A 22,125-nucleotide genomic window follows, 5' to 3' on the forward strand; every position below is an offset into this window, starting at 1 on the left:
GGTGTTCAGTCAGAGTTTCAACACACTGGATGAGAACACTGCAGTCTCCACACTGTACACACTCCTGGGTCAAAGTTGGCCTACAGTGTGCACATTTAGCGTCTGCTTTGAATTAGAGATCAGTCACTTTGTGTGGAAAAAGGCGTACGCCACTTTCAGGCCCTGTTTTGTGAGAATACAGCGATAATGATAATAAATGGGGCCCCGGGACTTTTCCAGACCCCTCCTGGGGTGTGTGTGAAAAATGCTCCAAAAGTCTGAGAGACGTGTTGATTGACAGGCGGTGAGTTACTGAAGCAGTGAATCCACAGACGCTCATCAGACCACAGAAACTATGACTGAGTGGGTGAGTGGGTGTAGGTCTGCAGGAACAATGACAATCATGACTCCCCATCAAGGATTACTACCAATAATCCTGCATCATGGTCTCTTCCATATATGGTCGTAGTCTCTATGACAACACTAAGTCAGGATGAGGTAAAGTCCTGTCTTTATCCTCCTCACTGACTGCTACAGGATCCTCACCTGTCAGTCAGTAAGCCACGCCCCTTATTAGGCCATTCATCAGATTAATGACTTGATAAATGAGTGGTTATAGTAACTGGTGCCGTGTTCGGTCCCTCCCCTCTGTGGTACCCTCTCCTCCTGGCGCTCAGTCCTCCCTGAACAGGCAGCTCCTGAAACAAGCTAATGACTCTAATTATTCCACACCATTTGCACTAACATTGCTCAAAGCACCAATCATAATGTGATCTTTGATTCTGTGCTGGCTGTTTATTTCCCCACCATGACAGAAGAGGAAGACGACCATGCCTCTGCTGTGGCTGAGCGCTGTGGGCTGCAGATGGTGGATGAAGGCAGAAGTGTTCGCTGCAGAAATGGGAAAATAATTCATGAGTGGAGGAATCACAGCCACACGCTGAGCATGATGTCACCCAGAGCTCTCTGATTGGCTGTTCCCTCTCAGAATGACTCTAACTGATTTCACTCAGATTCTGGTGCCATCGTGTTAAGGCTGCCACTGCTCCATCAGCGGACCCAGGGCGAAGATACTAAGAGGGAAGCTGTGTGTGTGTGTGTGTGTGTGTGTGTGTGTGTGTGTGTGTGTGTGTGTGTGTGTGTGTGTGTGTGTGTGTGTGTGTGTGTGTGTGTGTGTGTGTGTGTGTACTGATGTATACCGGCAGGAGGCCAGGAATGATGAGGGAGCTGTCAGCGTGCAGGATGCTTTGGGTTTATTGGATGTGGTCTCTGTGGAGCCGGTCTGAATGGATGTCTGAGGTCTGAGTCTGTGAATCATCCTCTTCAGCTTTATGGTCCTGTAATGAAAACTGGAGACGTGTTCTCCAGGCCCCAAGCCAAAACCTGGATCCTGTGTGGGCTCCTGTGTCTGCATCAGTGAGAGAAGACTAAAGATGGTGGTGTTTGATGCCACCGTTAGCTGCTGCGTCCGTCAGGAATAAACTCCTCCTGTGACAGTCGAGCCAACGGTGTTAGAAGGTGAAACACACACTCTGATGGAGCTCCACCAATCAGGGACAGCCAATGCTGCAGACAGTTGCTGCACTTCTAAAAACCTCAAGGACAGGCCATCCCAGGTGTTGGGTCAATTTCCCCAAAAACTAAAGGTAGAGTCCGTTCCTCCAGTTGAGGAGCCCCTTTATCCCGTGTGATCGTCAAACTGTCCCAGTCCTTCTTCAGACGAGGACAACAGAGGAATAGAAGTTTCTGGGCAGCCATCAGGGGATGAACCCCTGTCAGCTGGAAGCCTGTGAACACCAAGTCTGACTACAAACAGCCACAGCTGCTGGTAACACTGAAAACCTGATCAGAGGAGCAGGTCTGGTCTTCTCTGAGTGGACAGAGGAAGATGTAACCCAGGTGATTAAACTGTATCTGTGCCTTCTGTATGGAGCCCCTGTCTGAAATCTCGCGTTGTTTCCCGGTGTTCTCGCGGGCGCGGCCAATCGGGTCTTAATAGTAGGTGACGCACACCCGTTGAACAGAATCAGGGCAGGGGAGAGCATCTACAAACGGAGCTACAGGTCGGTTTATAAACTCATTTCTTCCGTATTATCATTTAACTTAGACATGACACTAAACCCATTGTATTGACTGACTTATAGGAGCCTTCTACCTTGGCCTATTTTGGAGAAATCGAGTCGCGGTAGCGTTTATGGACGACTGGTGAGTCGAATTGTTTGTTGGTGGTAGTGTTAGCTTAGCCGCCTCCATTCATTTTAAAGGGACGCGCTTAAACTCCACGTGTGTGATTACTATGCCTGCTGCTCTAAAATAACTGACTTACATAACATATATGAAGTGTCTTAATAGACTGAACGTCCTTTGATTAATTGTTTGCATCGAAACATTAATCATTATTGATGTTATTTGTATATTTAAAGCTGCCTTAATGAAAAAAGTGTATTTATGCTGTCAATGTATTTATGCCTCCAAAGCTAATTTATTAAGTCTTCTTTGTGTACTTTAACATTGAATTGAATTTATTCATTATATTTATTATTATTTATTATATATATTCTATGCCTTTTGTATGATGGATTGTGTAACCATGTTTATTTGGGTATGACTATGAAGTGTATTTATGTTTCTTATTATAAGATATATATATATATATATATATATGTATATATATATATATATATATATATATATATATATATATATATATATATATATATATATATATATAGATAGATAGATAGATATATATATATATATAGATAGATATATATATAGATACATAGATGTGAATTTATAATGCCGCTGGTGTTATTTATGAATTTATGTGCACCCTTGGATATAGATATAGATATAAATTAATGTACATTAAGGATCTTGAACTCTGGTGCTGTTTTTTAGGCCAGAGTTTTGTCTCCACTGATGGCGAGCTGAAAGGAGCCTGTTGAACCCGAAGGATAAAAGACTGACCGGTGGAGAGCTGCTCCTCCTCCTGCCAGGCTGGTAGGGGGCTCTTTTGTAGCCCAAGGAAAAAAACTCATTCCCCATTCACGGCCCCTGTAACACACATTTCCTCTTTATCCAGCATCATCATTACTTGCCCTCAACTCAATTAAAACCCAGACGTGGGTTTCAGTTACATTCTCTCTGGACTGTGGGAGGGCTGTGGGGTTTTGGGAGAATTTTGGGAGACTTTGATGACTTAAGTCAATCTGTTTGTGTTTTTTGTTATTCTTTTTCTTTGCCTGAATTGAGATTAAGGATTTGTGGGTTGTCTAAATAGAATGGCCATTCATTGCTTTTCACTGGAAATAATATGCACCGTTCACTGTATATAAACTTTGTCAATACATGGTACCATTAATGCAAACCTCTCAGTCTCTTGTCTACTCCCTCCATGAGCAATTCCTACATCTTCTGATTTAGCTCAGTTAACATACCTATGTTGTGTTTTACATAAACATACCTCATAGAGTAAATTAACACTTGGTAGTTAAACTTATTATTTTGACCCAGGTGCTACAAAGAGCTCAGCTTTAAAACTCCAAACCAGGTGGAAACAGGTGTAATGTTTGAGAAACAGCTGCCACAGGCTGATCCTGGTCATGTAACCATGATCCTGCCTCAGAAATGGTGCGTCACACGTGCTGCTGCGTCGTAATAACGTGGAGCTTTGGGTTGCTGCATTGATCACCTTCATGTCCCCTCCATAGAATTTCAATGAGCCTGCTCCCTGCTGGGGCTGGACTGGAATCGATGCTGTGAGTGAACAAACACAAACTATTCCCTCTTAATTAATGGACTCAGCATCAGAGAACAAAGGTTAGCGAGCTGCACGCAGCAGCAACAGAATATCCACAGGGGGGGATCTGTTGAAAACATTAATACATTAATGTGATTCACCTTCAGAGCAGAATGTAAGAGGAGGAAGCTCTGCTCGCAGCAGCTCCAGGTTATAATCCTCCTCTTTAACCCTGAAGTTTGCCTCTCAGGCCACAAAGGGTGGACAGCCTCTCAGTTTGGGTGGTGGGGGGATCTCAGGATGTCAACCAAACCATGCAAATGGCAGTAGTCTTCATCTTCTACAAGTGGTACATCTGTTCATCCGGACAGGGTCTCCAACACTTTCCCCTTTGAGGTAAAAACGCTGTCACTTGGTGTGAGACCAGGGGCAGGGTGCAAAGTCTTACCAGAGAGGCACCCACCGAGCACAGAGTGTGAAAAAAAAAAAATACACAAGAACGGCAGCAGTCAATTATCATTAAACCTCATTTTTAACCTCTTGGGCTCTGATTTCATGGCTCAGCACAGGAGGCTCAAGCCTGGCGCACCCTGCGCAGTGTTAATTCTGTGCGGTGCACTGCTGTGCGCTGCCAATTTGACAATTTGGTAGGCTGTTTGCACAGAGATGGGTGTGGCGGAGCGCCAGGGGGAGTTGACGGTGCACCAGGGGGAGGTGTCAGCAGATTCATGTTGGCGCAGTGACAATTTCGTGCCAAAAGCAGCACAGAAAGTGCGCTGAAATCTCGCCAGCTCCAACCTGGTCTATTCTTGGTGCAAAGCAGAGCGCACCCTCCACAGCTGTAATTTGGTGACAGGCGCACATGTGCGCACATGTCATCAAAGCCTCAGAGGCAGGTTTCCAGAGTGTCAGGCACATTTTAATGCAATAAACAATCACAGCAATCACTATTTAATATAACCGTCTGAACCAGCATATACATTTATATCTATATTAACTGTCCCGTCACATCTGATGTCAGATTAAAGCCGTTTGTCATAATGGAAAGTTAACCTGACGGCAGCTGGAAGTTTGATGCACATCTTACAATTAAACAATAAACAGCCTTAACATCTGATACTGAGTATATATCTGGTTCTCTCATTTCATTTAATTCAAAGAAAAGAGGGAGAGAAAAGACGAAGAAAAAAGAGACAAAATAAATGTATGTCACTCAGGATTTACCCGTGATTTCCCATATTTCTCTGTTTAAGTCTTTATTTTTAACATGATCTAAAAAGATGGAGTACATTATTGTAAGGAGGATGAGGTGGAGACACTGGGAGAGTATACAGTATATCACCAAAGGTTCTGCTATTTGGCGATGACAAACCAGGAGTGCAGGTGGATCAAAAGTATTCTGAATGGATAAGCCAGCTGTGTAACTGTCTCTTCATTTTGTTCTCCTATTAATGACAAAGGAACAGATTAAATCTGTCCCGGGAGCTGGCCCACACGGTGACACGCTTCGTGTCCTCAGATGTGCCCCGCTGTCCATTCTCCTGCTGCAGGGACAGCGGCTCTGACCGTCTCAGCTACTGGCTCTTTCCAGACACTGTTTCAACAGTGCTGTGGATCAGTCAGACCAATCAGACGCTGTGCCTCGTATTTAAAGGCGAGGAGAGGCGCTCATTTGATTGGTGAAAACAGCGCTCAGCTGTGTCAAACCCACTCACGGCTTTTCTCCTCCCTCTCTGCCTTTTGCACGGAGGGAGGCGTGGACAGGATCCTCTGCACCTTGACTGTGCCTCTCTTGGCACTGCAGGAAACTTGCCAAGTGCGCCGGTCACGCCCAGTCTGCGCGGCGAAGGCCGATGCAGGGCAGGTGTGCCTGCGCTTGCGCCTGGTCTACGAAATTAGAGCCCCTTATATGTAATGAAAATGAAACCCTCCAGAAAAAGAGGACTTAAATACAGCAGAGAGACTAAACAATGTGGTGAAGTGGTCCAGCTCAGTCCTGGACCCTGTGGAGGTAGAGGCTGGCTGACTGGCCTATGATGTATGAGCATTTATCTCTGATGGATGTTTTTGCCCTGTACACTTTTTTTGCAGCTGTGACTTAATTTTTTTCATTGCTGGAGTTAGAACACTCCTAGCCCAGAGAGCACATCAGAGTCTGACCTGGGCTAAGGAGAAAAAAAAAACAAAAAAACTGGACTATAGTTCAGTGGTCCAGAGGTCAGGGGGTCATGTCCTCTGCTGCTGGGGGTCCTCTTGGTTTCTGCAGTCAGAGTCAAAGCAGACCTCGACCAGGACGTGTCAGAGCTCTTCATGCTTCATCCACTAGCCAGCTTCATGGAGACACTGGTTTCATCATTCAGCTAGACTTGGCTCCTGCCCACAGCGCCAAAAGAACCAAAACCTGGTTATAGGACTCTGATGTTACTGAGCTTATTGGTCTGATGTTGTATTCTCATTTATAAAGCAGTGATTTATTGTTTTTACTGACTGTAAGCCTTCATCCTCAGAGTGTAACAAAATGCATGTTGAAATATATCACTGGGCTTACATGAAGAAGTACTCCTCATACTTCCTCTTTGCCTTTGTGATCACCTTTAGCCTCTGAAAAATGAGACTAATCTGGGACCAGAAGCATGAATACTTCCTCCATTCTCAACAGGTCAGAGCTCAGCTTCAACAGCAAACAGGAAACTCAGAAACAGAGGTCTCAGGGGAGGAGGGATGGACCTGCGTACTTCCTTTCTGGAGGAACCAATTACTTGACTTCTCTGAGCGAAGACTCCGCTGTGAGAGTCATCACATGCAGCTGACCTTCAGAGCGTGCCTTCAATCTGCTTCTCAAAGTTTACCACATTCCCAGGGGCAGGGTTTACATCGATACATTGACTCATATGAGCCTCAGGAAGTCCCCGGGCTGAGCAGCAGAGCGAGGAGCCGACAAATGGCGTGTTAGCATCAGTCAGTCACATTAGAAACCTGACTGGAGGTGAAGAGAGAAGAACTTGAGCCATCAGTGTCCAGTGGGTGTTTTTTTTCCCCCTTTTTCTTTTTTACTAAAATCTGGAGATCAGTGACATTTGAGCTTATCAATACCACTACTATCAAGTCACACGCCCCATGTAACACACCGCTGTGCTTGAAGTAAACTCCTGTCATTTCAAACAAACAAAAAGCACACTAGGGTTTGTTCAATAAAGTTTTTCAAAGAAATCTAAATTGCAGGAAAACTGGTGTTAAACAGCGTAAAGGAAACACTCAGCAGCTGTCACAAATGAGTTTGGAGAAAACTGAGAAACTGGATGCTCAACTCCATCCCAACCTTCTTGAAGAAAAACAGCGCTCACGCAATATCGCTCACGTACACAGATGGCTTAAAGGGCTTATCAAGGGTTGCATTCACCAAGAAATTACTGCTCAAACGCTGGCTGGCAGACAATAAGTCTGGTGGTAAATGCACCTGTAGACATGGAGAATAACACTGCACCTGGTAACTGCTGTGAGAATTGTTGTTAGGACATCAGGTGAGTCGGTGGTAGCAACCCTGGACCTTAACGATGTTCCATTCACACCAAATGCATATAAAAACTTTCCCCTGCGAGTGTTACACATGAAAAACCAAAGCAAAGGAGCAACGAGACACCAGTTCTTGTTGAGCAGCGCAGTCTGAGCCAACAGTACAGGAGGAAGTGGCGGTGGTGGAGTACTTTGAGTATCTTCTCAATTCCACAAACATGCATCCTGTGGAGGACGCACAGCTAGAGGACTTGGGGTTGGGCCTGCCCATCACTGTGGCTGAAGTCCCTGAGGCAGTCAAACAACTCCACAGTAGCAAGGCCCTGGGAATGGACGAGATCCGTCCTGAGTTCCTCAAGGGTCTGGATGTTGTAGGACTGTCCTGGCTGACATGTCTGCAACATTGCATGGACATGGGGTTCGGTGCCTCTGGACTGACAGACCAGGGTGGTGGTTCCCCTTTTAAAAAGGAGGTCCAGAGGATCACACTCCTCAGCCTCCCTGGAAAGTTCTACCCCAGGGTACTGGATTAAACAATAGACCAGGGCTCTTGCAAGTATACGCCTCAAGGAGCCACTGTTGGTGTATAGAGTTCCAGGGCGTTTACTGTCCACTTCCTGTCTGAAGTAAGAGCTGTGTGATAGAAACATTTGTATCACAACTAGAGAAAGATGCACAAAGTCAGTTCACTTGGTAAAAGTTTTTACTTCTTGCAAGAATGGGACACACACACCCACGCACATACACCATTGTGGAGACGGAGAAGTGGTCCCCTGAAGGGACTCACAGAAGCGCACGCCCATGTAGAGCTGTTCAGCCTTCTTATCCTCCTCACTCGGTGTTAAACCTATCTGTCCCCTTCATTGGCTCTCAGGACTGTGGCAGGACTTGGTCTTTGCACTCCTATCCTCTGCTCCTTTCTGGATAATGAAACTTATGGAGTGTGTCTGTCTCCACTCTCTGCTTAACCTTCCTTCAGTTCTTTTACCTGGAATGCAACTTTATGTCAAACAAACTTAATTTACCTTTTTTTCAACACTGTCTGCATATTTGGCACCAAGTCAGACATGTTTCCAGTGCATGTTGGCCTCCACAAGGGTTACCCCTTGTCTTTGATTCTGATTCCAGTCTTCACAGGCAATATATATCAAAGCACAGCTGGTGGAGGTGACCTTCCTTTTGTGGAGTCTTGGAAGTCCACCTGTGCTCTTTTTGCAGATGATGTGGTTCTGTTGGCTTCTTCAGGGTGAGACCTCCTGTAGGCATCAGGGTGGCTTACAGCTGAGTTCAGTGCAGCTGGGGTGAGGGTTAACACCTCTCAGTCTGCAGCCATGGTTATCTGCTTAAAAACAGCTGATCCTCATTCAGGGTGGGAGTGCACATTTTGCTCCCAGCAGAAGGACTTCCAAGTCGCTCAGGATCTGATTTCTAGGTGAGGGGAAACCTGATCCAGGGTTCAACAGTTTGTTGGTGTTGTATCTGCAGGAATAGGTTTGTTGACTGTCACGGTGATGAGGGAGCTGAGCTCGAGGCCAAGCTTTGGATCTGCCACTTGATCTACCTATTGACCCCCACCTGTGGTCCTGAGGTTTGGGAAGAGTTATGACAGACACCATCAGTGGCTTAGTGAGGGAAGAAAGAAAACATGTTCACACCTCTGACCTCACCAACAATGAGTCAGTACTCTGGAATCAAACACACCCATTTGTTACAGGTGCAGCAACAGCATTTGATGGGCAAAGCTTTAAAGAGCTCCACCTTTCTCCTGAATCTCTGACTCACCTCAAGAAACCCCACAAACACTTCATTATCTCTCTAACTGTAGAGAAACACAGACGGACAGAAAGAGCATCAGCTTCACCTCCAGACCAAAATACTTTCTCTGAGTTCAGCTCCAGGAGAGAGAAACCACAACACTGCTGCTTCACCCTGCTGAGAGTCCACAAAGTGAAGGTGGGTTCAACCAAAACCTGAACTCAGAGTCTGCTTTAAAGAGCTTTCTCTCAGAGGGAGAGGAGCCCTGACTGACTGCACTTTGTGTCCTCTGCTTTCGGTTTCACTTACAGACTAAATGGCTTCTCGCTCAGAGGAGGATCTCTGCTGTCCGGTCTGTCAGGAGGTCTTTAGAGACCCTGTTGTTCTGTCATGTAGCCACAGCTTCTGTAAAGTCTGTCTGCAGACCTGGTGGAGAGGGAGCTCAACACAGGTTTGTCCAGTTTGTCGTTTGCCGAGGAGATCTCAGAGATTAAGTTTTAATAAAGAAAGAAAAAAAATTATTAAAAAGAATGACTGAACATTGCTGAGGTTAGAGTAAAAACACAGCCCACTTTATTCTGGAGTAACAACCGAAAAATACTAACTTTGCTAAAAAAATTCCTTTTACAGAAATTCTTTTCACACGTGTGTGTGTGTGTGTGTGTGTGTGTGTGTGTGTGTGTGTGTGTGTGTGTGTGTGTGTGTGTGTGTGTGTGTGTTTGTGTGTGTGTGTGTGTGTGTGTGTGTGTGTGTGTGTGTGTGTGTGTGTGTGTGTGTTTGTGTGTGTGTGTGTGTGTGTGTGTGTGTGTGTGTGTGTGTACAATGATTAGTGTATTCATCCTGTGTTAAATTATAAATCTGAATCTGACAAATTAATCAGTCTTTATTTTTATTAACCCAAATCATAACAGACGTTATCTCAAGACACTTTCCAAAAACAGATGGTGTGCAAGACAAGATAAGGAGTCTGATCTCATCTCAACCCACCACGAGTACAGGACTTTGCAGCATTTAGCAAATTACAATTGCAAGAAAAAACTTCCTTTAACAGGCAGGAACCTGGTCGGGAAAGGGGGCTAACTTACAAACAAACCGAAGCTTTTCTATGAATTCAGTGGAGAAAGATTTGACCCATTCAGTCGTTAATGATAAAAAAGTAAACTAGAGCTAGCTTGTTGAGCTAATATACCATGTAAGAAAGTAAACTAGAGCTAGCTTGTTGAGCTAATATACCATGTAAGAAAGTAAACTAGAGCTAGCTTGTTGAGCTAATATACCATGTAAGAAAGTAAACTAGAGCTAGCTTGTTGAGCTAATACACCATGTAAGAAAGTAAACTAGAGCTAGCTTGTTGAGCTAATACACCATGTAAGAAAGCAAACTGGAGCTAGCTTGTTGAGCTAATATACCATGTAAGAAAGTAAACTAGAGCTAGCTTGTTGAGCTAATACACCATGTAAGAAAGCAAACTGGAGCTAGCTTGTTGAGCTAATATGCCACATAATAATCTAATGATAATCTGTAATAATCTGTTTCATGTGGCACAGTGCTCTGTGGGTCAGGTGTTGTATCACCTGTAGTGTTAGTGTGTTCCTATCGCAGTGTGTCTGGCATGGTGACTGCTTCCTCTGCCTGTACGTGATCAAACTTTATCAGTAAACTCACGATACAGATTGTTATTCTCTGGTGTTTTTTTCTTTGGTGACAGAGAAAAGCAATTACAGAGGCCTAAAATAAAAGTCAGGACACACGACAGGGAGTGCACGCTGATACTCACTACCACAGTAAAAGTCTCATACACTGAGCAGACTTCATGTGGCAGATCAAAGTTCTGACTGTAGCCTACATTAAAATGCCAAACACATGCAAAACTCCACTAGTGTTAGAGGATTCAGATAAAAACATTAAAAACAGCAGTCTGCTCCACTTTCTGTCTGACACCCACCAAAACTATAACAATTCTAAAATTGACAGAAATCTGTCAAATCAACAGAGCTTTAATCCCTGAGATCTTCAAGGACAGATCCTCCAGTTAGTCTGGTCTTGAAGAACCTGTGTGAGTCCTTCTTACTGGAGAGAGGTCAGAGACCTTCAGAGGATCTCTGCAGTCTGCACTCTGAGAAACTCAAACTCTTCTGTCTGGACCATCAGCAGCCAGTGTGTGTGGTCTGCAGAGATTCAGAGAAACACAGCCAGCACAGATTCAGACCCATTGATGAAGCTGCTGGACAACACAAGAAGAAGCTTCTGGAAAGTCTGGAGCCCTTAAAGGAGAAGTTAAAGGTTTTTAAACAAGCTCAAGTGAAGTTTGATAAGACTCAAAAACACATTCAGGCCCAGGCCCGACACACAGAGGGGCAGATTAAGGAGCAGTTTAAGAAGCTTCATCAGTTTCTAGAAGAGGAAGAGGAGGCCAGGCTGTCTGCACTGAGGGAGGAAGAGGAGCAGAAGAGTCAGAGGATGAAGGAGCAGATGGGGGCTCTGAGCAGAGAGATAGCAGCTCTTTCAGACACAGTCAGAGACACAGAGGAGCAGCTGAGAGCTGGAGACGTCTCATTCCTGAAGAACTACAAGGCTGCAGTGGAAAGAGTCCAGCAGCGCCCCCTGCTGGAGGATCCACAGCTGCCCTCAGGAGCTCTGATAGAGCAGGCCAAACACCTGGGCAACCTGAGCTACAACATCTGGATCAGGATGAAGGACATGGTCTCCTACAGGCCTGTGATCCTGGACCCAAACACTGCTGGATCTAAACTCATCCTGTCTGAGGATCTGACCTCTGGGAGACCAGGAGAGGAGCAGCAGCTCCCTGATAATCCAGAGAGGGTCAATTATTCCCGCTCTGTCCTGGGCTCTGAGGGCTTTAACTCAGGGACTCACAGCTGGGATGTTGAGGTTGGAGACGGTACAGTCTGGTTACTGGGGGTGTCACCAGAGTCTGCTCAGGGGAAGGGACACAGAACATCTGGATTATGGGGAATACAGTTCTATGAAGGTAGATACTCAGCAGGCTCACCACCAGATCCATACACTCCTCTCTCAGGTCTGAACCGTCTCCAGAGGATCAGAGTGAAACTGGACTGGGACAGAGGAGAGCTGTCCTTCTCTGATCCTGATACCAACACACGCATACACACCTTCACACACACTTTCACTGGGAGGATGTTTCCATTCCTGAATACTGTTTATGATCTGAAGGTCTTATCAAAGAGGGTGTGTATGTGTGTGTGTGTGTGTGTGTGTGTGTGTGTGTGTGTGTGTGTGTGTGTGTGTGTGTGTGTGTGTGTGTGTGTGTGTGTGTGTGTGTGTGTGTGTGTATGTGTGTGTGTGTGTGTGTGTGTGTGTGTGTGTGTGTGTGTGTGTGTGTGTGTGTGTGTGTGTGTGTTTATAAAGGCCGCCTGCAGTTACATCTTAATTACAGATGTAACTGAATACAGTCACAAAATGAACTGTCCTCAGTAAAAAAGATCATCCTCTCATTTAGACTTTACTCATTTAACTTTGTTCAGTTTTAAACTAATTGAGTTGGTATTGGTGTGAGGGTTTCATTGCATCAGCTAGTTCATGTTTGGGGGCTCAGTAATGGTTCAATAAATCACTTTTTAATTTTAACTTTTGTCGAGATAATAAAGAATTTAGAAACTTTCAGCGTTTATTACATTTAGTAAATATTTGTTGCATTTAAACACCTGTGGATCCCTAATCCAAAATAAATGCAATGACATCCAGCCCAGTTGACTGTGTTTTTCTTTGAAGTCTGCAGTTCCTCTTTCTGCCAGAGGGGGAGTATGACTTGTTTCATATAATGTGAGTTAAATATGCTTTAACTTGTTGGTGCTTAGTGTAATCTGAGCTTGAAGACAGTGGATCCAGGACCTTGGTCTATCTGTGCTGGTCAATGAGATTTTGAGAAGGGGGCCCATACTGAGAAATGTGAAGTGTATTAAGAAGTGTGTAACCCAGGTCACTATTTTAGATACTTTTGTAAAGGTGAATGTGCATTCTTAAAATTCTGCCAGTTCTATAGTTTTACTTTGTTCTTCAACTCTATATTAATTTTCGTGTTACATTTGATCTCGCATTATTTGTAGATCTCGCGGTAAGTGAATTGTCCTATCACGTTCCTGGATTCAGCGTGAATCAGGAAGTGTAGGTATAAGACGGCGCAGCTGATAGTGGATGCTTCTCAAAGCTCCAAAGTTCCACCCTCGCCTCCTCCACTCGCCTCCTCCACTTGCGTCTTAGTCCCGCCCACCAGAGATGCATGCCAGAGACGCGAGGAAACGAAGAGAGGAGAGAGGAGACGAGGAGGTTCATTTTATGAGCATTGAGATGTCCTCTCCTCCGGAGCGTCACATGACGTCAGTCTTGTAGTGATGGCGGCGTCACAGCTGGATAAACCGGTCTGAACGCACGAGACAAACTAAACTAAGGAAAATAACGTAAACAACAGGGCGCTCAACCACGGAAAATTCATATTCACTTTTAGATCAGTTTAACATGAATATGTTCATGAATGAAAAAGAAAAATGTCACGTTTTCCCAGGCCCAGATTGATAGTTTTTAAGTCTTATATTGGGGCCACTTTGTGTTTATAAATAATGTGTTTATTCTGCTATAAGCACTGCTTAGCGCACTGGTGGGACAGGAGGAGAGAGAAGTGGAGCTGTCTGCAGCGGTGCCTTTCATCCATTACGCGCACGCAGAGGGACAGAGGTGAAACTGTTGCTGTATCAGCCAATAATGTCATGATCTCACATCAATCGCTGATAAAACAACAGTTTGCTACTGTATGAAAATGGCGTGGTTATGTGTTATTTTTAAAGGCATTATTGAACTGGCTGGAGTGAGCCAGTGGAGCGCGCAGTCAGCTGACCCGGAGCCTTTCAGTTTCACTTTCAGCCTGCGTGTGTTGTCTGTTGTCTGGTCTCTGGGGCTCTTTATAATTGTTTGTTGTCATCCTCAGTGAGAATGAATGTTGTAATAATCCAGATAAATATCAAACATGTTTGAAAATTATCGGGGCGGCTCCGACGAGTCTGTGAGAAGATCGTGGGGCAAAAGATTCATCTGTCAACCGCTCACACTAGAAGATAATCTTTACCGAACGTCGGGGCTGATTTTAGTCTCCGACCAGATTTCTTCCCTGATTGTGGGGAGGACCGAATCTGGGTTAAATCGGGCGAGAATCCTGTAGTGTGAGCCAGGCTTTACACTTAGACAGCTTATCTTGCTCCATGGAGCTCACGTTTCACACATGTGGACAGCTGACGCTTTATAGCCAGCTCTGATACGTCACAAGGGGGCGTGTCTGTCAGTGAAAAGACTTCCGCGAAGCCTGCACTTGTGTTTCCTCGATTATGCCTCCTCCAGCTCAGTCTCCTCTCTCCTCTCTCCTCTCTCCTCTCTCCTCTCTCCTCCGAGCACATTTGGCGCTTTGGAATGTCCTCCAACATGGCTGCTCACAAAGTACTTCCGGTGTCGCGGAGGAGAGAGGAGATAGGAGACTGCATTTTGGCACATTGGGAAGCACCCAGTGTGAGACACTCGACTTGACTCCAGATTGAATCATCTGAGGTCTGATCTATAGTAAAGCTTATTGAATAGTACGCGGAGTAACCGAACTTATGCACTAAACATAAACGTGCTAACTGAACTTATATTTTGAACTTAAACTGAACTTAGAAGACGAAGAAGTGGAAAAACTGAACTTATACGTTGCCGAGTGGTGCTGGACGAGACGAGCCGATGTATTCAAAATATATTTTGATTGGACTTGGTAAGTTAATTATAGTGACTGGCATGAATCTAATACAGTGTACACTCATCTGTTGGTATGTGTGTTGTTGTATGAATGAGTATGAGTAGGTAACGGATCGATGGGTTAAAGCTAATGCTAACAAAAGTTTGGCTACCATGTGCGAGTGTGAGAATGAATGAGCAACTAGCTGCGTGATACGCAGTGTGGGGCTATAGAGATCAAAGGAAAAAAAGATAGACGAGTAAATTTATCAGTGTTTTATTTAACTGTTATTTATTTGATCATTTGTTAACTTATGTAATTTACTTGTTAACTTATTATGCTTATGAGTGTTAAAGTTTGGCCTTATTTTTATACAGTTTCCTTTTCCTTCTGGTGTGGATGGATGGCGAGCTGAAGCCGACAAACGAGGACATTGGAATCTGTCTGTGAAACAAGGACCACATCAGATAAGATTTTCAGTTGAAAGAGACTATTTTCTAGCTTTTGGACGATCGTATCTTTGAAGAAGAAAACATTTTTTTTTGTTATAATGAACTTTGAATCCGGTGGACAATCATAACTACTGATGACATGAAGTGTGCCTTATTTGAATTTTTGTGAATTGACAAAGTGAAGTGAACTTACTAAACAGAAAGAACTGAAGAACTTGAAAAATTTTCTTTCCTCTTTTGTTTTTATTTTATTTTCATTTTATATTGAAAATACAAGAACACTTTTTGAAACCCTCATTTACTGTCTGTGTGCCTTATTAAGTATTGCCACCTTATTTATTTCCCTCTTTTTGAGTTTAGATCTTCTGATTTCATTAGCCTTTTCTCCTTATGTTATCCTTAAGTTTATGGTAAAGTAAACCTTAGCGGTGAACATAGGTTACAAGTGGTTCAGGGTCGGTTCATATTTTTAGGGTTGGGGCCTGACCTCAACGTTAAACTGACATAAAAGGATAAAGCTAACATTTTAACATTGGCTGGGTGGTAAATCATTTGGAACTTTTAAGATTCACTTAAAACTTTGAATTTCCTTTCAAAGCTTCACTGGGATCTTCAGGTTTCTCAGGTCTTATTGCATGATCTCACCCAGGGGATCTGGGCAGGGGTGATCAGGCCCTGAGGAAGTGTTCCTCTCCACTCCTCAGGACCAACAGAAAGCCTTATTAGCAGCTGTTCAGATCCTCTTGATGGCCCTCTGTTGCCCACAGATCTGTAAGCGTTCCAGGACCCTGTGCAAGGATTGCCCTGCAAAGCCCCTGCTGCCATGTTCAGTTGGCTCACATCTGGCCCTTCACCATCTTTGGCACGCTACCATCACATGGCTTTCCCGAGCCTCCTCCATCCGGTCTTCCCAGGGGACTGTTAGCTCCAGCATTACCACTTGCTGGATTATCTCAGCAATCAGGACCTTATCAGGCCTGACAGAGGAGGCTGCAATGATGTCCAGGGACTTCCCCCGCCTCCCTAGGTCCACCAGAATCCTCCTTCTCTCACCATTGATGGCAGCCCACTGTGGGCTTTCAGATGGGGCTGGGGGCTTTTCTCCAGAAGAGATAGTCTTTAGTTCTTGGTGGGCTGTTGCTGCTTGCTGCAGCTGATGGTGGTCAGGATAGTTGCTGTGCTACCCACAGGACCTGGTCATGGACCCACCTTTACCAACTTCCCCCAGGGCCTTTGCCTGCAGCTGAGTGTGCTCTGGCTTCCCCTCTTCTGAAAGAGTGTGCAGGCAGGGGAGTCTGCCCGGTGAGTCTGCCCGGTGAGTCTGCCAGGTAAGCAGTGTTGCCACAGTTACTTTGAAAAAATAACCTGCTTAATGATTACTGATTACCCATTAAAAAGTAACTTAGTTACTTTACTGACTACTTGATTTTAAAAGTAACAAAGTTAGATTACAAGTTACTTTGTAAGTTACTTTCAGCAGCTACCAAAAACACATGCAGCTGCATAATTTGTTAAAATTGTGCAATGCAATTAAATGAATTTTAATATGAGTCTAGACGTTTTGTTTTAAAGTAACATTCAGACATTGGTAGTCATACAACGTGGACTTTACAACTGAAAACAACAATATTCATTTTACACATTTTGAGTTTCAAAATACCACTACAGACAGTTTTTGCAGTAATATTTTTGGTACACTACAGCAATATTCACTTAAATTTTAGGTTTAAACTATTTTCTTTTTAAATTCTTTGTTTTACTCTAGTTTGGTTTTTATCAGTTTAATTTTTGTTAAAGCTGTAGTCTATTGATCCTGCATTTGTAATACAAAAACGAAAATAATTGTTGCTGCAGTGTGGGCTCACATAATCCTCAGTACCCTGCTCAGGGCACCCCAGTCTAAAAAGTCTGGGCATGCGCCTGCTTCCCACCGGGTGCCTCGTTGTAGCCTATTGCCTGTTATACTAGAGCCTGTTATGTTGCTCTGTTCCTCAACAGATGGATTTGAGCTGAACGGAGTGTTCAGCTCATGGAATACAGGGAGTTACAGTGACAGACGGGACTCACCTTTCCCCAGGTAGAAATCAAACAACTTCTCAAGCATTAATCTCCGCAGTGGGCTGATCTCCCTCTCACTGATTCCTAAATGTTTTAGTCAAAGATCTTAAGCAAACTGCCAGCACAGAGTGAACAACAAACTGTAATACTGTCATCTTTAGCTGACAAACTCAAAACAGTGACTGTTTCCAGCTAGAAAATGTGCATCTCTCCTCTCCCTCCTCTGTTTACCTTTGCGTGCTGGCTGCTAACACATGTGAGTTGTTCACATGCTGAAAACGTGATAAACACGTGACTCACTCCCCCAGCCCCCAGTCATTCCCTGAGATGCAAGAAAAGGACATTTAGATTTTTCTTTTACAAGAAAAATGAAATGAAAAGTAACTGACATTTACTAAGTTAAGTAACTTTAATCTGATTACTGTTTTTGAAACGGTAGATTACTCGTTACTGAAAAAAGTGGTCAAATCAAAGTAAGGCATTACTTTGTAGTGTGTTACCGGCATCACTGCAGGTAAGCAGGTTGAAAGGACTTGAGAGGACGCCGGGTACTGACAAAGGACTTGAGTGTTACTGATTAGATTCATCTTGTCTTTTGAGAATCTTAACTCTTCTAGTGTTCTTTTTAAAGACAAAAAAGGTATTTTTTTACCTTGACATGTTTCGACGTGCAACCTGCCGTCTTCTTCAGAAGCTGTCATCCAGACACCACACAGCTGTCTGGATGACAGCTTCTGAAGAAGACGGCAGGTTGCACGTCGAAACATGTCAAAGTAAAAAAAATACCTTTTTTGTCTTTAAAAAGAACACTAGCAGAGTTAAGAATTTGAATGGCTCTATAGTCTCAGATGATCTTTAGACCAGCAGCATGGTCCCACTTGGTATGCACTCTGCTGGTCGATGTCATCCATCCTGAGCTTCTTAGCCAGACTGTGTAGAGGAAGCTGCAGCTTGCACCCATAAAAGGCTGGACCCAGCCAGAGGAAGAGAAGTGCTCTGTCTCTTTCAAAGGTCTCTATTGTGTTACTGTAACCTCATAAATCAGCAGTGACCAGAAGGGTCAGGCCACTGGATTCACTAGCGTTACATGTTACAGACATGTCTCAGAGCACTTAAAAAGAAGATCTAACCTCCATTCACTTCCAAAACAAACACACACCTTGTTTAGAGTCATAGTTTTACCAAAGTGTGCATGATACTCTGGGCCAAAAGCTGCAGACTCCCTCGAATGGATAGTCCTCACGGCCTCTTTAAACCAAGACACATTGAAAAGTGAAGTTTCACATTATAACAGTATAAATATTGTTTTAAAAAGAAAAGTATCACCTCAATATGTCAGGATGTTGTTGGTTGTGTCACTGTGAAAAAGAAGACTCCTGGTGTGGCAGCTACACACTTCTGTAGTGTTTGGACAGACGGAGTCAGAAGGTGTAGAGTGGGCTCTTTGTTAACCACGCCCTTTCCTTTGTCCAGGTGCTTTATTCTGTCCACTCGTGCTGCATCTGCTCGGCTCAGACAGATCTGGGGACCACATTCTGACAGCAGAGGAAGTGAACTGCGATGTTCTGTTTAAGAGACTCTCCTTCCTCTCTGTCTCAGTCCCCCCCCCCCCCCCCCCCCCCCCCCCCCCCCCGCCGCAGGGTTGGCGTGAGCCTTGTTAGATCCAGATCCTTTACCCTGCTCTGAAAACCCACGACACAGAGACACAGAGACACAGATTCCCAGCTGGAGGAGTCATTGCAGCTCATCGAGGCCTGAAATTAATTTCATATGTCTTTACAGGAGAATCCAGCGGGGCACCGAGGGGGAGAGCCAAGCCTAGAGAGACTGCAGGCAAAGAAGTCACGACGCACGCATGGATGAGCATGCATATTCAGAATCATGATAATAACAGAGCTCGGCTCTGGATGCTGGAACAATATCATCTCAAAATTAAAAAAAAAAAAAAAAAAAACAGACTCCAACTTTAGCCTTCACTGTGCTCAGCACTGAGCTTATTTAGCTGCTTCAAGCAAAGTGCACAGAAGCAGGAGCTTCCGGAGGTGTTAACCCTCTGCTGTCGTCTGTCTCCTCTGTCAGGGTCCTACTGCCTCCACCCTGTCCAGAGGAAACACAGCTGACTGACTGAGGGATAGGACCATGGAGGTTAGTTTACGGTCAGAGTGAAGTAAAGTATCAGCTGATTGAAGCCAAACAGCAACAGGAGTTATCACAGGTCATCTCTAACTCTGAATCAAACAAAGCTGCAGCATCGTCCCCTCAGAGAGAAACCTCTCCAGAAACAGAGCTGATGGTGACAGAGAGAGGACACTGGATCAGCCGCTCAGCGCTGAGTTACTCATTGTTCCTCCATATCAGTCTTTAATAGATGCTGAAATTTCCTTCTTTGTTCGACACGTTATAACACAGACTTTCCCTCTAAACATCAGGTGTCCGATGGACGTGGAGACCACGTCTATATCCCGTCTGTCGGTCCAGGACCAGTTCTGGACATCTGCACAACGTTCAAACTAGGTCCACTGCTTGGACATCTAACAATTCTATGGAGGTACTGGACGTCTGCACATTCAGGAGACCAAAGTTAGAGGTCCATAGATGATGCTGGAAGGACGTCCTCTGAACGTCTCGTTGCTCAGTGGGAGGTTGTGATTTGGTAAACTTGTCTTAATTTTTTCACTGTAAATAAAGTTTAAAGTGTATTGATAATATACAGTCAGAGATTGATCCTTTAATCAACCAAGACTGATCTTTGTTTTAAGAGTTTATAATGTGCAGCACTTGGCTCAGTGTAGGGTGCAGTGTCATGGTACCCTAGACTCTCAGACTTGGGTGCCCTGACCCCGAGCACTGGAGGTTATACTCCAGGGTACTGAGGACTGGACCTGAACACAAATTCAGGTGAAGAGGACTAGGCTTGGACTAGACTCAGATTTTTCTTAACTGACTTTGACTCAACTCTTTTTTTGTTCATTTTCTTTTGGTGCCTCCAGACTCGACCTGGACGACAACGCTGGGTGAGTGTTTGGTTAAGGCCATAAAGATAAAAAGCCTCTGATACAATGCTTGTGTTTTGCATTAACAGTTCAATGCACACAATTGTTCACATCATTTTACTGATGAACTGATGTAGAAAACAAAAATCTGAGGAGCTGGCTCTCTGTGAAGACCTGGAGAACCCCGCACCAGTTGGTACAAGGACAACAAAACAGCTCAGAAGTTCAGTAAATCTGAATGAGCCAAAAAAAAAAAAAGAAAGAAAAAGAAAATCACCAGATGAACAATATCACATCACAGTTTGTTTCATCATCAACAGTTTGGTCACATGACTTATTTTATCTACATAATATACTTAATACATCTGTAAACACTTTTCTCTCCTTCGACTGGATTTCCTCTCAGGAACTCTTTACTTTGCTCTTAAAGGCCCTAGGGACTCAATGCATTAACAAAAACAGACATGAGAGACAAGACAGTCAGACCTGCTGTTAAATCACACACACACACACACACACACACACACACACACACACACACACACACACACACACACACACACACACACACACACACACACACACACACACACACACACACACACTACCTCAGGTTCACGTCAATTGAGCACAGACCGATGGTTCACATCTACCGAGCACAGACAGCAGGTTGATGCCTGTCAAGTATCATCTGAATGCACAGTAGGGGCTTTTTTGCACTGCGTTCCCCCTCATTCATGGTTTCAATGAGCCATCACAACAAAAATTACTATATTAGTTTTGTACCAATTATACAAACAAAAGTTTACAAAGTTGTGTTTACATGCACCCCTGACAACAGCCAGTGGATTGTTTCCTAGCTCATTGAGAACATGCACCCTTCGAAATGATGCCCACATTGTCCAGGTCATCCTCTGGCTCAGCTCTCTGATGAATAGACAATATTGCTCATTACTGCCACCTCCTGGCCTGGAGGGGTATTGCAGATAAGATTCCTACCCAAACCAAGCAGCAACCTGCCTTATAAGAATATGAGACAATGCTGAAGTGGTAAAATCTGCTGTTTCTCTAGTGTTTACCTGAGGCTGGCTCTGGAAGTACAGGAAGTCACAAACACACCAAGCCAAAAGAAAAAAAAATGCTTTCAAAGCAGAAATTAACCTATTTACAGCCTGGTTCAAAATACATCTCCTGTTTGAGTGGCTAATTTTACGACCGGCATCCACTGTACGGGGGATGAATTTTCTCTAACTCGGCCGGTCAGAGAATATTAAGATCACGAGCTCCCCCTATAAGAGGCACAGCTCAGGGTCTCGTGACTGACAGGGGCCCTATAGCTGTACATGAAGTTCTTGCCTCTACCAATATGGCCGCTATACCCAATGTGCTTCACTTTCAGTTTCGGAAACCGACGGGTGATTTCAGGGAGACTTCATCCATATTTTATACAGTCAATGACCTGAACCAGTGAGGTTGAGTTTACATAAAGCAATCTTGTAATTTGAATGATTTTGCACATCACAGTGAAACAACGTGAGATAATCATGTTTAACCAATGAACATGAAATAATACAGTAGAAGCTACATGTTTTAATTTTGCTGATTGAACAAACACCCATGTTCATTTTTTTTGAAAGCATGGATCAGACCAGGACCAGCCAGTGTTGGGAGTATGGCAGGAGTAAACATGCACATGTGTACATGCCCTAGACTGTCGGCTATAACACGGACAGTTCCTGGAGGTTTTTACATCAGATGTGCTTTTCTGAAGAGATGAATATGGAGGTTAATGTCTGTCATATAAAGCTGGGAGTCAGACCTGCTCCTGTTTTTCACGTCACAGAGCAGCTCGCCTCTGTTTGCACGCTGCAGCATCATCCTGGATACCACGTA

The 22,125-nt window shown here is 44.3% G+C and overlaps 1 pseudogene; it reads left to right on the forward strand.

The window, feature by feature from the left end:
- The first annotated feature begins 9,305 nt into the window (after window positions 1–9,305).
- Window positions 9,306–21,703, forward strand: LOC141791272 (nuclear factor 7, brain-like; annotated as a pseudogene).
- Window positions 21,704–22,125: the final 422 nt, after the last annotated feature.

This window comes from Halichoeres trimaculatus, unplaced genomic scaffold, assembly GCF_033239565.1.
Source record: "Halichoeres trimaculatus isolate MK-OKI-2021-1 unplaced genomic scaffold, fHalTri1.1 fHalTri1_scaffold_1, whole genome shotgun sequence".
NCBI classification, from domain to species: domain Eukaryota; kingdom Metazoa; phylum Chordata; class Actinopteri; order Labriformes; family Labridae; genus Halichoeres; species Halichoeres trimaculatus.